This window comes from Leopardus geoffroyi, chromosome A3 (assembly GCF_018350155.1).
Source record: "Leopardus geoffroyi isolate Oge1 chromosome A3, O.geoffroyi_Oge1_pat1.0, whole genome shotgun sequence".
Classification (NCBI taxonomy): Eukaryota; Metazoa; Chordata; class Mammalia; order Carnivora; family Felidae; genus Leopardus; species Leopardus geoffroyi.
This window is the reverse complement of record NC_059336.1, coordinates 108,100,198-108,118,250: the sequence shown is the minus strand read 5'-3', so window position 1 is coordinate 108,118,250 and position 18,053 is coordinate 108,100,198.

Genomic DNA, 18,053 nt, shown 5'->3' with positions numbered 1-18,053 from the left:
ATTCTCATACAGTTCCTTAAAGGAAGCATCATCAGCTCCATTTTACCCATGAGAAAACTGAGGCTTGGAAAGTGTAAGGCATTTGCCAAAAATCTCCTGGGAGAAGTGGAATTTAAATGCAAATCTGTTTGCCTCCCAAGCACTTGCTGTTGCATTAGATTCCGAATCCAGGCTCCACCCTTAACCTTAGTGTTGAGCGAATCTGGATGCCACCTAGCTTCCAAATTCCACTCCAAGCTATCATCCCTTTCCCTGACTTGGTTCTTTAGTTCCGGCTGGAAGAACCATTCATAGTCTCAGCACTACTGGTTTCATGGTAGAGAAACACAAGAGGCCCGCCCTCTAGCTACCACCTCCTCTCCTATGGCCTTTGGGAAGCTCAGGGTGAGGCTGTGAGTCAGGGGTCCTTCACAGCGACCCTGCCTCTGAAATACTTCCCTGTCTAGGCCAGCCTGATAAGTTTGCAGTCCCCTCTTTCGTCCCCTGGCAGTTCAAAGAGGCACAGAGGAGCTGTGGCCTGATCTCCTACACCTACGAGTCTCCGGCGCTCATGTTTCTGTTTTGGCTGTTGTGATGTCACACTGACCTCAGCGTCCTTGGTTGGAATCCTGCGTCTCCATGAGATAATTGAGTACACCATCAGAACCTTAGAATGCAGCGGACCTCCAACTTGATCCGTTTCCAACACCTGCCTGAGGCAAACGTGGCCTCTGTGGCTCCGTTGTCAGGAACAAATGCAGATGCTGTTTAAATGCTTCCCAGGAGTGGAACAGCTCCGTCCCCCTGCATTCACTGGCACGTTGTTAGGCAGCCGGGCAGCTCGGAAACGGTTTTGAAATTAAGCTTATATATTGCTCTCTATAATTTTCAAGTCCTTCAGCTGATGGATTTTCCTCATTCTTATGAAAGGCTGATTTCTATTAAGCTGATCCATCGACCAAGTTGTTTATGCGAATTAGGACAGACTGAGCACCGTTAGTTCCTGGCAAACATATCAGTAGGGTCTCCAGAGGAGCCTCCTCCCAATAGCCGTACTCATGCTGCTTTCCTTTAGGGGGGAGGTCGTGCTCACCCTCTCCAGTCTAACTTTTCTTCCTCTGTCAGAATCCCTGCTGTCAGGAGGAGTCTGGAAACTCAGCCACCGTCAGGTGTAAGTGACTGAGAAGGCCTGTGGCTGCCCCCTCCTAAGAGCTTTTACCGTTTACTGAGGGTGAAGCCTTGAAAGGTTTGTTGTAAAGGAACAGATTCAAAATGAACTGTAGTCATCAGGCAGCTCCAGGGAGGGGGGGGGGAGGGAGGGAACACAGCTTCCCAGAGTTTCTGATACCACCTCCTGTAGGGACACCCGACTCACCAAGGTACGTCTCCCCCTTGGGGCTGCTGCCTGGCCTGATGCTGCAATCTGCTCTCTGAACACCGCTGGTCTCACGGGAGGTTGGAACGGAGCAAAGGGACCTGTGTTATTTGAGATCTAAGTGCAACAGGAAGTGACCGGTTTGCTAAACTTGAAGCCCTGTAGGATTTGAATAGCCACCCTGGGTTTGACGGAGGATCTGTTTTGATTCTCTTCTCAAAGATGGCACCTCCAACAGTGCCATTTCCATTCAACCATTCCTGCTACAAACACAGGAGCCAGCAATCATTTAGGGGGAAGTTTTCCTTGGAACAAATGGCAGTGTCCCTGGATGCAGGGCAGAGACATTCCTTAGAAGGCTTTCTGTTCGAAACAGACAAGGTCCCAGCCCGCCTTCCTATCAGAGAGATGAAAACATCACAGCCTGCAGTGGTTGAGGGCGCCGTGGAAACTAGACTCCTTAGCCCGGAGGTGCGGAGATGGGCGTGTGTGTTTTATTTATTATTCACTGAGAAACCTGTCCAAATACTGCATTTTAGGAACTGGTAGGAAACACCGATGGAAATATGAGTACCCAAGGCATAAAAGAGCCTTTGAAACCAGGACAGACTTTCATTAGAGCCTACCTAGAGTCTGTGGGCAAGCCAGTTTGTATGCACTACACTCTCATCCTCACAAATCAATTTTTAAACTCGGTTTAGACTCCGGGAAGCAGTGAAATTGGGGATTTCAAATGAGCCTTTCAGTCCAGATGTGTCCATAATGGGAACCACTGGGCAGTGGGGCATAATTAACCATCTCTCCTTCCCTGAGACCGCAGAATGGCATTAATTTTGCCAACTGGGCTTGACGTGAATTGGCTAGAATGTCTGAGTAGATTTCCAGCTGCTGCTCCTGTCGCTCTGGCTTCCAGCGCTATCCGCATTCCAAATAAAACGAGGCCTGAAATAGATGTGCGATACACGTTCAAAGCTATTTTTAATCAATGATCACTTAGTTCGCTGTGAAAGATTATCAGCAGGTCACAATCCATTTCGGATTTTGCCGTGTCCTGCAGAACGGGTCTAAACACACAGTGACTTCAGTTTCCCCTGCGGTCCCTCTGCTTCATCAGCTCTGTGGATGAAGGGGAGGAGGGCACTTGAGTGGACAGCAGATGTGTTCACAGTTACGAGTACCGCAGCTAGAGGGCCATTTACTTGGGCTAAGGCCCTGTTTGAATTTGTCCTGGTCCCACAGAGAGATTTTTGTCCAGCAATCGTAAGCCCAAGGATTCTGTCCCCTTAACATCCATCCTGAAACCCACCATGCAACTGTCCAGCCAGCCAATCAACTTCAATTCATGGGAGAACTCAGAGAGGAATATTTATTTCTCATTTGCTAACCCCGGTCTAGCTGTGGGGATGCTGTGAGCAGTGTAAATTTCTTTATAGACAGTATCTTCCTGGAGGCTTGAGGCTTCTGTAGGGACGGCTGCCAATATCATCCATTCGTTGTTGCTGTTGTTTAAATAATAGCACCTTACGTTTATTTAGCATGCTTACTGTTTGCAAGCAAATCTATAATCTCATTTGCAAAAGGCATTTACATAGCATGAATACTTAAATGCTTATAATTGCATATTAATTTTGTGTAACAGAATATGCTAATATTATTTTCCCCTCCTCTATTTCTTCCTTTTCTCTTTCGATAATGTGTTTTCTTTTTTGATCCAGTTCTTTTGACATTTTATTATTATTTTTTTTTACGCATGTGTTGGCAACTGTATTTCAGTTTATCCCGATGACCATTAGTCTTGGTGCTTTATTTTACTACTCAAAAAAAAAAAAAAAAACCTTCTGTCTTTTATCCATAATATTCATTTTTCCCTCTTTTTTCCATCTTCCCCAAATATTGCTTTGTAGTTTCCAAAAACATTGCATGGTTTATTTAGAGTTTAGATGTGACTTTGTCTTTTTTTTTCAAGTAAGTTCTCTTAGGTACATTTCTTTTCTCCTCTTGAATTGTATAAGGATTGATCTGTCCATCTGTCAAGAATGTTTGATTGCTGTGTACATGAAGGAAGCAGGTAGGAACCTAGAGGTGAATATGGATTTCTTACAGGCTTGAAAAAAGCCACGGTTAGGGTGACCAACTATCTCGGTTGCCTGGGACTGTCCTGGTTTTAGTACTGAATATGCCACATCCTGGGAAAACCGACAGTCCTGGGAAATTATGATGGTTGATGGCTCTAGCTCCCAGGGTGGTCTCCAGCAGAAAAGGAAAAAAAAAAAAAAGTAACTGACCAAGAAGACAGAGCTTTGATGCCTTCAGTTCCTCTTTGTGCCTCAGTTTCCTCACCTGTTAATTTGAATCCATTAGTTATTGTGAGGAGAAAGTGAGTTATGTGAGCTTAGGATGTGTCTGGCTTTGCTGAATGTTAGCCATTATTATACTGTTTGTCTTCCTCCACTAGAATAAAGAGCAAGGTTTGTGCTGAATGTTTTCCATTAGCTCCTTTAGACCCATGCTCGGCCTTCTCTGTCCTACCCACTGACCCAGCAGACTGGCTTATACACTCTGCATCAATAGTGCTTGCTTCTGGCTTCAGGTTGGGTTTTGCTAATGTGGAGCCCCGACAGGAGATTGGGACAAGGGGGGAATGAGCTGGGAAATTTTATTCCTCTGGGTCACATCAGGATAGCTGTTGGCCTTGACTGAAAGTCACAAGTCCTGTCAGGTGGCCTCTCCACAAGCTCTCTCTCCAGGCTCCAAACCACTTCTTCCCTTTGCCCAGTGGGCTCAGTGGTGTCCCCTGTGACCATCCTCTGTAGTTCCTCTACACCCTGCCCACACCTTCTTGATTCGTCCCTATTATAAAACTCCTCTCAGATTACCCAGTGTGAGTGTGTTGTCTGCTTTCCACCAGGGTCTTGATGATAGAGGGAACTAGTTTGTTCACTGTTCTTCCCCAGAGTCCTGGCATAAAGTAGAAGCTTAATAAAATTCTGTGGAATGAATGGAATCAATGAATGAATGCACAAACAAGTGACAGCTGAGGGATAAGGAGGTATAAACCTGTGCCGTAAGGTGGAGAAAAGTGTTCCAAGAAAGAGACATAATAGAAAGGCTTGGCGGAGACAGAAAGTGGCATTTTTCAGTAACTGAGAGAAATCAATTATGGCTGGATTGTGAGGTTGTGAATGAGAAATGAGACTGAAGAGGGAAGAAGGGCCAGGTTCTGGAAGTCTTTTTTGTGTGTGTGTGTGTGTTAAGGACTCAGGACCTTTTCCTGAGGGCAATGAGGAGGTAGTAAGGGAAGGAAGTGATATGACTGTACGTGCAATGTTTTTTTTTTTTTTTTTTTTTTTTTTACAAAAATTACAAACACAGGGTATGACTCTTTCCTAGAAGCCCATTGTTTCTATAATAGCAGTATCACAGCCAATCTGAAAAGTACAGGAAAGTATAAAGACAAATATATGTCACCTGAAGTTCTAAAACCAAGTGATATGATACGAGATTATATAAATAGCAACCATCACAAGAGCTATCTTTGTTTTGGTGCCTACTTAAGGGCCAGGCACTTTATAGGTACTTTATTCTTAATGACACGTTTCGTCCTCATGACAAACATGTGGGCCAGATGAAAGGCGACGTGCCAAGTATTAGGCCCATTTAGTATAAATGCTTAAAATATAGAAATTCTTCAGATTTCTCGCCAATGAACCTAACTGGTGCTCCACATGACTCCGTGTTGGAGGAAAGTTTTAGTTAGTAGGTCTTCCCAGCCCCATGAACAAGTTAGACACTGGGAACTAACACCAGCACAGAAGAAACAACAGCTATTGTTTCTAACTTTGTATTCTGTATAGTTTTTTTGTTTTTAACAACGGTTTTATTTTTGAATTAATTTTTTTACGTTTATTTATTTATATTGAGAGAGAGAGAGAGAGAGCATGAGCAGGGGAGGGGCAGAGAGAGAGAGGGAGAGAGAGAGAATCCCAAGCAGGCTCTGCACTGTCAGCACAGAGTCTGATGTGGGGCTCAAACCCACAAACTGTGAGATCACGACCTGAGCCAAAACCAAGAGTCAGATGCTTAACCGACTGAGCCACCCAGTGCCAACAAAGAGTTTATTCTTAAGGAATCTCTACACGCAACATGGGGCTTGAACTCACAACCCCAAGATCAAGAGTTGTAGGGTCCACCGACCCAGCCAGCCAGGTGCCCCTTTTTGTTTTGAGAGAAGCCTAGGCTTACAGAAGAACTACGAAAATAGTACAGAGACTTTCCGTATACCTTTTGCCCAACTTTTCCTAATGCTCACATCTTACATCACCACGATACGATGATCAAAATGAAGAAACTGACGTTAATACTGTGCTATTAACTAAACTGCAGACTGTATACAGATTTCATTGGTTTTCCCGCTACGTCTCTTTCCTGTCCCAGGAACCGGCCACAATCTCGTTGCATTATTCTTCTTTAATGTGGGACAGTGCCTCAGCCTTTCCCAGACTTTGATACTTTTGAAGAGTCTGATCAGACTGTTATAGAATGCCCCTCTGTTTGGGATTTCCTCATGTTTTCTCATGATTAGATTGTGACTATGCAATTTGGGAAGGATCTTATCGGGATTATATACCCTTCTCAGTATACCACATTGGTGGGTAAATGAGTCAATATATTTCATTACTAGGGATGTTAACCTTGATCACTGGGTTATGGTGGTATCTTCCAGGTTTCTCTACTGTACAGTTACTATTTTCCCATCATAGTTAGTAAATAGTTTGTGGACAATATCTTGAGATTATATAAATATCCTGTATCTCTTCAAACTTTCACCCACTAATTTGAGCATTCATTGGAAGATCTAGCTGGTAGCAGTTATTACTGTATTGTTCCTTTTTTTTTTTTAATGTTTATTTATTGAGAGAGAGAGAGACAGAGAGAGACAGAGTGCTAACAGGAGAGGAGCAGAGAGAGAAGGAGACACAGAGTCTGAAGCAGGTTCCAGGCTCTGAGCTGTCAGCACAGAGCCCGACGCGAGGTTCGAACTCACAATCCATGAGAACTCACCTAAACCGAGGTTGGATGCTTAACCGACTGAGCCACCCAGGTGCCCCATTACTATAGTGTTCTAATGGTGATTTTCTATGACCCTGATTCCTTATATATTTCTAAATTGGAATTCTTGTATAAGGAAAAGTTATCCTTTCTCTGTTTACTTACTTAATTATTTATATACATCAATATGGACTTGTGAATATTTATTTTATTCTTCAGATTATAACCTTACACTATCATCATTTATTTTGTGTTGTAAGTTGATCTAGCTTTGGCTACTGGGAGCTCCTTTAGATTGGCTCCTGTGTGCTTTATTTTATTTTAAAGTTTATTTATGTATTTTGAGAGGGGTCAGAAGGGCAGAGAGAGAGGAAGAGAGAGAATCCCAAGCAGGTTCCATGCTGTCAGCGTGGAGCCTGACATCCGGCCAAACTCACAAACCATGAGATCATTACCTGAGCCGAAATCCACAGTGGGACTCTTAACTGACTGAACCACCCGGGCATCCCTCCTGTGTCCTTTGATGTAACCACATTTTGTTTTTGAGCACTTCCTTATTTCTGACACCACGAGATGCTTCAGCCAAATATGTTTTTTTTTTTAATTACTAAACTTTATTTTTTTAGAGTAGTTTTAGGTTTACAAAAATAGTGAATAAAAAGTGCAGAGAATTCCCATACACCTGCCTCAGTTTCCCCTATTAACACCTTACACTGATATGCTATATTTGTTACAATTGATGAATCAGTGTTGTTACATTACTATTACCTGAAGTCCATAGTTTAAATTAGGATTCACTCTTTGTGTTTGTACATTCTAGGGGTTTTGACAAATGCACAATGTCATGTATCCACATTTACAGTAGCATACAGAGGAGTTTCATTGTCCCAAAAGTCCCTGTGCTCAATCCATTCATCCTCCCTCTCCCTACCCCAAACTGCTGGCAACCACTGATCTTTTTACTGTCTCTATAGATTCGCATTTTCCAGAATGTCATATAGTTGGAATCATACAATATGTAGCCTTTTCAGACAGGTTTCTTTTACTGAGCAATAGGCATTTATGGTTCTTCTGTGTCTTTTCATAGCTTCATAGACCATTAAGAAGTTTTATTTCATGAAATATATAGATTCCTGCATGTCATACAACATTCACAAAAACTGTCCATGTACTGGACTATAAAACAAGTCTCAGTAAATTTCAAGAATTGGTAATCTACAGACCGCAAACTTTAAGCACAGCCCAATCAAGGAATAAATCAATAACAAAGGGTAGCTAAAGGATAGCTAAAAGAAAGATACCAGGCTGGAGAGAAATGAAATATTTAACTAACAGTATTTCTGAGAAGCTGTAGCTATATTGAGACAAGCTCAGTATTTTTGGTGGTGCTTGTGGGATAGTCTATACATCTTTAAAAAAATTTTTTTTTACATTTAATTATTTTTGAGAGAGAGAAAGAGAGAGAGAGCATGAGCAGGGGAGGGGCGGAGAGAAAGTGAGACACAGAATCTAAAGCAGGCTCCAGGGTCTGAGCTGTCAGCACAGAGCCCAACGTGGGGCTCGAACTCACAAACTGTGAAATTGTGACCTGAGCCGATGTCAGAGGCTTAGCCAACTAAGCCACCCAGGCACCCCAGGATACTCTATACATCTTGCCTGATTCTTGATCAGGAGTTCCCTTGAACAAGGCTAATTTTGGCCATCTCCCAGGATTCCCTGTAACTTGGGCATATTACCTAAAGTTGACTCTTTTCTCAGAATCTCTAAATTTCAGGGTTTTCTTTCTTTTTAAAAAAAAAAATTGTTTTAACGTTTATTCATTTTTGAGAGACAGAGAGAGACAGATCATGAGCGGGGAAGGGGCAGAGAGAGAGGGAGACACAGAATTGAAGCAGGCTCCAGGCTCCGAGCCGACAGCACAGAGCCCGACGTGGGGCTCGAACCCACAAACCGTGAGATCATAACCTGAGCCGAAGTCGGACGCTCAACCGACTGAGCCACCCAGGCGCCCCCAGGGTTTTCTTTTTTTAAAAAAATTATCCTAAAATCCATTTTATCTTCCTGAAAGTAGCTCTAAGTGTTGGGTCCTCCAAGCTTGTTCTGGTCAGGCCTGAATCTGGGTAGTCCTTGGGATGCTAGAGTTGTCCTGAATTTCATGTTATAGCAGAAAACAGGGAGCTCACTGGGTTATCCTGGTCAAGGTGTCAATGACTTGTACTTCTCTGTGTGTGGCTGTTTCAGAAGGTTGTGTTAGAGAATCAGAAATATAGCTCATTTCTTTCTATTGCTATATAATATTCCATTGAAAGGATGTACCACAATTTGTTTATCCGTTCACCTGTTGAAGAACATCTTGAGTACTTCCAAGTTTGGGCAATTGTGAGTAAAACTACTATAAACAGAAGTTTTCACTCATTTGGGTAAACACCTAGAAGTATGAATGCTGGATTGTATGGTGACACTCCGTTTTACCTAGGAAGTAACGGCCAAACTATCTCCGAAAGTGGCCGTACCATTTTGCGTTCTCACCAGCAATGAATGGAGGGTTTCTGTTGCTTCACATACTTGTCAGCATTTGGTGTTGTTGGTATTTTTGGATTTTAGCCACCCTACTAGCTACGTACCAGCTATGATATTTAACTGGTCAAATCCAATTAAGAAATGCCCTCTGACATGCATGATGAAGGATGTGACTTGAGAATCAGATTTCTAGGAATTGGGAAAGGCACCTAGGAGAAGCATAGTTGAGAAAAAAATGGGACGAAGAATCACCCTAGGATGATGGATGATGGCAAGATCTATCTGAAAGCACAAATAAAACTCAACTCCCAAGCCTAGGGTCAAAACCGTTTCCTTCAAAACTGAGGAAAAGAACTATGCCAGTATTTTTTTAGTATTTGGACATCTTCTTTCTTATATCTTAATTTTGGTTAGCTAGAATTCTTCTTCAAGTACATTTTTTCAAAAAAGATGGCTGGGTAGTATATTTTATCATCCCATGAATATTGGGAATGCCCTCAAGCATAGAAGACAAGTATGTCAGAATGATGGAACATCTATTTTGCTTTTCTGCTCAGTGTCATGTTTTTGTTTTTGTTTTTTTGATTGAGGAACATTTATACCCCCAACCCATGTATTTTTGGTGCAATTATCACTTCAGAGTGAGTACATACCTAGACCTGGTTGGTTGTGATAACCTGTCCACAGTGATTGGACTGGGTGGATATATAATCCAAATAGGGCCAATCAGGACGCTTGAATTAAATTACATGTATGGACTATGACCTATATGGATGTAGGGTTGGGATGCCAGTGGCCATCTTTCCTGTCATGTGAACAGTCCATCTATAGTAAGACAGACTGAAGCCACCATGAATAAAATGAAACAAGCAAACAAAACACAAACAAGCCAGTCTGAGAGATAGAGAGAGACAGAGACTGAGCTGGTGGGAAGAGAAGGAGAAACGGAGAAGGGTCCAGGTGAATTGTTTGAAATCTTTGATCTAGTTGTGCTTGAAGTTTTACCCTTGGGCTTTCCAGGGACACAAACCAATAAATTTCCTTTGTTTTTCTTAAGATTGTTTGAATTGGTTTTCTGTCCTATATAACCAAAAAAAAAAAAAAAAAAAAAAAAAAGGTATAGAATTGGTATTAGGAATAAGCCATTGGTAGGGACAGACTCTATTATGAGGATTTGGATGAGTCTAAGTGTGGCACAGGACACAGAGGACCCCCGCCCGCCCCTCCTATCAAGAGCAGGAAACTTGACAATCTTTGTTATGCTCTTCTGAAATATATGGCTGAAGGGTCACCTGTTGTTTCTTAGGACTCAGACCACATAACTGCTGACACTGGAACTTTAGAAGAGTGATCAAAATTTTACTTTTATTAAAAAAATTTTTTAATGTTTATTTGTTTTTGACAGAGACAGAGCATGAGCAGGGGAGGGACAGAGAGAGAGGGAGACACAGAATCCGAAGCAGGCTCCAGGCTCCACCCGACGTGGGGCTCGAACTCACAGACCGGGAGACCATGACCTGAGCCGAAGTTGGACGCTCAACCGATTGAGCCACCCCAGGCGCCCCAAGGGCTGTCAAAATTGTAGAAGGCTGCCTGCTTCTTGCATATCTTTCATGAAAAGAAAAAGTTTCAACATAAATTGATCCCTTTGAAAGCAGGAAGGAAATACTTTGTAACTTTGTTAAGAGATGCCCTTCCCCTGTTTGGCTGTGAGTGGTAATCTAAGACTGCTGTGGGTCAGATAATCACGTGCCTCGTGGAAGTACAGAAGCCAATAACCCTGTCCCAAGCGGAAGTTAGTGTTGGCTGAAGTGGGGAGGTGGGAGGGGACTCAGGAGGAATTTGAGAAATCTGGAAGCCTGATCCTTTAAGGCTTTCTTCCAAACTATCCTGCTGAGCATTTGCTGGTGGTGAAGTAATAATTCACTCTCTGGTAAACAGTCGACCAATGGCCTCAGCTTGGGCACAGCACTGATGAGCCATCATTTAGCTGAGGAGTCATTTAGCTGGGAGCTAAGACCTGCTGCTAAGGGACAGATATGCAAAAGAGTCTGGTCTGTAATCAAGGACAGGATAAGACAAGATTTCTGGTTTTCACTTACAGAAGTGGGCTCAAATCAGTAGAAGACCGGGGTTTAAAAAGAATTGAATTGGGGCATCTGAGTGGTTTAGTCAGTTAAGTGTCTGACTTCAGCTAGGGTCTCACGGGTTCGTGAGTTCGAGCCCCCTATTGGGTTCTGCACCGCCTACTTCATATTCTCTGTCTCCCTCTCTCTCTGCTGCTCCCCCCTCTCGAAAATAAATAAACATAAAAACAAAGTTAACAAAAATGTATTGAATTGCCAGAGGAATGACAGCTCCAATGTGCTTGAGATGGTTAGGTTTCTAAGGCAATCCCCAGGTCCTTGTGAGAACACCCCACAAAAAAGAGATGCTAAGGGGCAGGACGTCCAGAAGAATTTTTGTTCTGCATTCATTGCAGGCATACCTTGGAGAAGAATGAACTTGGGTGATCTGTCTACAGGGCAAAGCCTGCGTGGCCAGATTGGTTCCACTGTCAAGATGTAAGTTATTCTACAGGGTATGGCACATGCCATGCTGGTCTTTCCGAAAGGACCTTTAATTGAAGATATGCTGTTTTCTTTCCTCTACTATGTCAAGGAGGTATAGGGGATCATTACAGTGGTCATTTAAATTTTTTTTTAATGTCTATTTATTTTTGAGACAGAGGGAGACAGAGCACAAGCGGGGGAGGGGCAGAGAGAGAGGGAGACACAGAATCCGAAGCAGGCTCCAGGCTCTGAGCTGTCAGCACAGAGCCAGGTGCGGGGCTCGGACCCATGAACCATGAGATCATGACCTGAGCCGAAGTCGGACGCTTAACCGACTGAGCCCCCCAGGCACCCCTAAAGTGATCATTTAAACTGCGGGTTGTTGGATCAAGAGGACCCATAGCTGGAAGTCAGAGATGTGTGCATCACCCAGAGATCCAGGACACAAAATGTGACACTGGGTTGTCTCTCTTGGCAGTGAGTGTGATTTCAGTTATATATTAGTTGGAAAACCGCTAGGTGGAGGCACTTTTGAAATTATATGTGCAGAAAACAAATGAGTAAAGAAGCAAACAAATAAAATGCAGAAACAGACTTGAAAATACAGAGAATGTTAGAGGGGAGGGAGGTAGAGGAATGGGCAAAATGGGTGAAGGGGATTGGGGGGGACAGGCTTCCAGTTAGGGAGTGAATACGTCATGAGGGTAAAGGCGCAGGGAATATGGGCAACCATATTGTAATAGCTTGTATGGTAACAGACGGTAGCTATGCACAACTGTATTGTACGCCTGAAACCAATGTAACATCGTGTGTCAAGGGTACTTCAATAAAAAAAGAAATGCAAGCACATCCTTACTCATTTTTATATTCATTACATGGTAGAATGGTAACATTTTGGGTATACTGGTTAAATAAAATATATTATGAAAAAAATGTATGAGATTAGATGAGCAGTTTTGCCTCTCTTGTTAATTTCTCTTCCTATCCACTGGGTACGGGGATGCTGTGTTCTTACACATTGTAATTGCTTATCTATTAAAAAATACACTTACATGATTTTGAAGAGAAAGTAATGATTCATATAAGCAGAGAATGGGAGAGTTTAAAGGGATAATCTAGCCTAACTCACCATCTCCACTCTCATTTTACTGTTGTTTAAGGTCACAGTGCTAAGTAGGACTGGGGCAGGAATAATAATAATGAGGAGGAGGAAGACCGAATAATACTGGCAATTTTCACAAACATCATTGCGTTTAATGTTCACAAAGATCCTCTGAGCCTCCTATTATCATTATAGCCTGTTTACTAGTGAGGAAATTACGTTTTAGAAATGTCAATGTATTTGTTTAAAAATATTATATTAAATCTCTAGACTTTTGGTCCAGTCCTTCCTCTATTATTACTCAATGAAACCTCACTGGTTTCTGTTCGCTCAACTGAATTCTAATTAAAAATACTTTTCAGGGGCGCCTGGGTGGCTCAGTTGGTTAAGCGTCTGACTTCGGCTCAGGTCATGATCTCACAGTCCGTGGGTTTGACCCCCGCGTCGGGCTCTGTGCTGACAGCTCAGAGCCTGGAGCCCGTTTCAGATTCTGTGTCTCCCTCTCTCTCTGCCCCTCCCCTGTTCATGCTCTGTCTCTCTCTGTCTCAAAAATAAATAAACGTTAAAAAAAATACTTTTCAAATTTGGGTCTAGAACTACCTTTTAAAAAATTATGGTAAAATGCACACACGGTATCTAGCACCAAGATCTGATTTCCTATATTCCTTATAGTCTATATCACAAGTAATATTTCCCATGCTCCTTGATATCACACTGCTTTGTGTTATTGTCTAGTTTTTGTGTATATGATTTGTGTTGTCTGAGCACAAAGCCTTTTCCCTGCTCAAAATCTATTAACTTTCTTTTGCACTCCCTCTTTGTGACTTCTCTTAAGTTCACCCAAACTGTCAGCTCTTTCCTGCCTCTCCAGGGCAGATCGCCAGGTTGTATATATCATGCTTTTGGCTGTTTCTGCCAGCCATTGCAGCAGATTTTGTGCAAAAATCTTGTCAACAGTGTCTTGCAATGTCATGGCCTCTGCTACTAATTCCTTCTTTCTCCTCCTTTTAAAATGATGCTCAGACTCTGTTTCATAGGGTGGACCATTTCACCTTCCTTCTACGTGCGGCCAGGCTTTTCTCATGGATTTAGTAGAAGTCAACACCAAACTTTTGACAGTCAAGGGCACTTCTCCTCTTGTTCCTTAAATCCCTCGCTCCTTTGGTTTCCATTAGGATCCCTAATGGAAGCCATGTAATGTTGAACATTGATCATGTCAAAGAGTCATGTCTTTGAATCCTGGCCCTGCCATTTTCTGGTTGGGCCAGTTGGGGCAAACTTCTCCAACCTCATCTTTGGAGTGGTATCATGTTGCACATACCTCCCTGGCAGAATTGAGAAAATGGAATTAGATGAGAAAGTAAAGTGCCTAGGATTGGGTTTACTTTAAATAATAAAATGTTGATGCCCACTTTTATTATTCCTGTAGATAATTCTTTCTTTGGTTGAAGTTTCTCTTTGTGGTCATGCTAACTGCTTAGTCACATGTCACAAGCTCACCAAGGCTGTCTCTCTTTTGAAACATTCTAAGTCAGCTGTTTTGTTTTTGCCTAAACTCTGTATTTCCTGAGCATCATTTTTAAGTTGGTTTTTAAAAACTTTTTAATTTTATTTTTTAGAAAGAGTGAAAGCGTATGAGTGGGGGAGAGGGGCAGAGGGAGAGAGAGAGAAAATCTTAAGCAGGTTCCTTGCTCAGCTCAGAGACTGTTGCAGGGATTAATCCCACAACCCTGGGATCATGGCCTAAGCTGAAATCAAGAGTCAGACACTCAATCCACTGAGCCACCCAGGCACCTCATGTATTTTCTGAGTATCTTGATCTCAGGAAAGCACCTCTCTTTTTAATCATTTTGCTTCATTCTTTTGCTAAGAGTTTTACTGCCTACTACTCTCTGGCATCTTTAGATTGGAGAAATGGTCCCTGTAAGTCATTCCTCTGACATTTTTAGTCACATCATATTGTCATGATAGTTTGCAAACTCCACATTTAATCTGATACGCCAATCCCCAGGAAGTCCTTTTGTTAAGATAGCGGAAAAATTATTACCTATCACTTACACTGATATGTTCTGGTAGTTCTGGCTTATTTCCTGTTTTTTTTCCCTAGGCTCTTCAAAAACATATTCACATAAATAAACTTCAATTCTGTATCATTCATATTAACTTCACAGACTGTGATTGATAATTTCGAATTCTATCCTCTTTAGTCACGGGGCCATCAAGATCCTCTTTCAATTCTATTGCTTTCTTTTTTATATTCAGGAAATTCCTCATTTATATTTATCTATAACAATGACCATAAACAAATGCTAGTATTCAAAGATGCAAAGATAAATAAGATAGTCCACCCTTCAAGGAACTCATAATAAGTAAGTTGTCCCTTTCTTATCTCTTTAAGAGATATTCATATCCTCCCAAAACTGAAACAGGAAGAAATAGAAAATTTAAATAGACCAATTATGAGCAATGAAATTGAATCAGTAATCAAAAATTCCCAAAACCAAAAGTCCAGGACCAAATGACTTCACAGGTGAATTCTACCAAACATTTAAAGAAGAGTTATTGCCTATTTTTCTCAAACTATACTAAAAAAAATAGAAGGTGAAGGAAAACTTCCAAATTCAATTTATGGGGCCAGCATTACCCTGATACCAAAACCAGATATAGACATGCCAAAAAAAACCAAAAAACAAAAAGCAAAAAAGGAACTACAAGCCAACATCTCTGATGAACACAGATGCAAAAATCCTCAACAAAATATTGGCAAACCAAATCCAACAATACATCAGAAAATCATTCACCATTGATCAAGTGGGAGTTTTTCCAGGGGTGGTTCCATGTTCAAATTAATCAGTGTGATACATCACATCAAGAGAAAGGATAAAAACCATATGATCATTTCAATAGATGCAGAAAAAGCATTGACAAAATTCAACATCCATCCATGATAAAAATCCTCCATGAGGTAGGTTTAAAGGGAATATACCTTAACATAATAAAGGCTGTAGATGAAAAACCCACAACTAACATCATACTCAATAGTGAAAACCTGAGAGCTTTCCCCTAAAATCAGGAACAAGGCAAGCATGTCCATTCTTATCACTTTTATTTAACATAGTACTGGAAGTCCTAGCCACAGCAATCAGACAAGAAAAAGAAATAAAAGGCATCCAGATGGGTAAGGAAGAAGCAAAACTTTCACCATCCACAGATGACATGACACAATATACAGAAAAAACCCTAAAGACTCCACCAAAAAAAAACAAAAAAAACAAAAAAACAAAAACTACTAGAAGTGATAAATGAATTCAGTAAGATCATAGGATATGAAATCAATATACAGAAATCTGTTGCATTTCTATATGCTAATAATGAAGTAGCAGAAAGGAGAAATTAAGAAAACAATCCCATTTATAATTGTATCAAAAAGAAGAAATACCTAGGACTAAGTTAACCAAGGAGGTGAAGACCTATACTCTGAAAACTGTAAAACTCTGATGAAAGAAATTAAAGACAACACAAAAGGAAAGATAATCCATGCTCATGGATTGGAAGAACCAACATTGTTAAAATGTTCACACTACTATATATTATATATAATATTACTCAGCCATAAAAAGAATGCAATCTTTCCATATGCAACATTGATGGATCTAGAGAATTTAATGCTAAGTGAAATAAGTCAGTCAGAGAAACACAAATACCATATGATTTCACTCACATGTAGAATTTAAGAAACAAAACAAATGAAGAAAAAAAGAGACAAACCAAAAAACAGACTCTTAACCATAGAGCATAAACTACTTGTTACCAGAGGGGTGGTGCATGGGGATGGGTGAAACAGGAGAAGGGGATTAAAAGTACACTTGTGATGAGCACTGAATAATGTACAGAATTGCTGAATTACTCTATTGTGTACCTGAAACTACTATAACACTGTATGTTAACTATATTGGAATTAACATTTTAAAAAGATATTATATCCTTTTATTTTATAATCATTAAACTTGGCTTCTTACATAAATGACTATGTGGTCCTACATCCTTGGAATAATTCTCACTATCAGGATTATCCTAAGGCTTATATTAAGGTGAAAAAAAATAATTAGATGGTTCCCAGAAGAAGTGGTTTGTGGTTTGGGTATAATTTGCTTAATATTTGCATATGCCTATTTTGAAAAGACTTCTTGGTTTCAAGTTAAAATACTTTGGCTATAATTAAACATACTTGCTTTATGTTTGGCTGCTACAGTTAATATAGATGGACTCTTCCAGATACATAGAGCCAGAAGTGAGTTGATAGTTAAATGGAAAAGAGAAGGAAAAAAAAAAAAAGTCTCAAGAAATCTTCCAAGACAGTAATAGCCCCCATCTGGAATTTTCCTCTCTTCTGCAAGAGCTTTTGCAGTTAATTAGAGTGCAGTGTGACCAGGGGAGGTCTGGCCTGCGTGGTGAGAGTTGACGGTTCCTTGAAGTCTGCCCCATGCTCAGTTATTTCCCTTACTGGTCTTTGAGTTACAGCATGGAATAACCCCCTGTCAAAATGGAAATGTTTAGCCATAGAATTCTATTGCTGGGGATTTCTCAAGCCTTTTCAAGTGCGAGCATCCCTTTTTGACCTCAACATATCTTGGTTTCTCATTCAGTAGGACTTACATGTTACGTAGCATCCATGCATCTAGCACCCAGGATACAATAGGTATTGTAGCATGCATGGGTCAGAAGGTGCACAATGACAATATGCCCCTATGAATTCAACAATCATTTGCATGAATTTAAACTTTATTAATCAGAACAGTAATTACATATATTTGAAACAACTAACTATATCTATATGAGCATAACGTGTCATTTGTTTCAGCTATAGCATTCTAGGTGCACACAAGGATTCGGAGAGCCCAGGGATGTGGAGGCTTCCAAAGTGAGACTTGCACTTTGGGAACCACTGATCTAATCGTATTTATTTATTTATTTATTCATTCACAAGTTAGTTGACATACAGTGTGGTCTTGGCTTCAGGAGTACAATCCAGTGATTCATCACTTACATACGCCACTGATCTAATCTAATCGCCTATTTTAATAGACAAAGATAAATGTGGTTCATGGAGATTAAGTGACTTTCCAAGAACACAATTAGCTAGTGGCAGAGTCCAGTTCATTGGCACCTTTTCTGCTGTCCCGCAACGGTCTTAAACTTTTCAGAAATTGTCATTCATCCAGATCAACAGAGAGAAGTATCATAAATGAATTAGCTCTACACCACACACAGAAGGACATGCTCCTATACTTATCAACAGCAACAAAACATCTTCCAGGTGATTGAATTGTACACAGAATTCTTGCATAACTTGTCTAACCTGGCAAATGTTTCTTGAGGATTGCAGGCAAGTAGAGACCTGTGTTGGGTACCTTTTAAGCATAGAGTAAATTCAGGAAATGTTGGCTTTCTGGCCACAGCTGATAGCCTCCCTGCA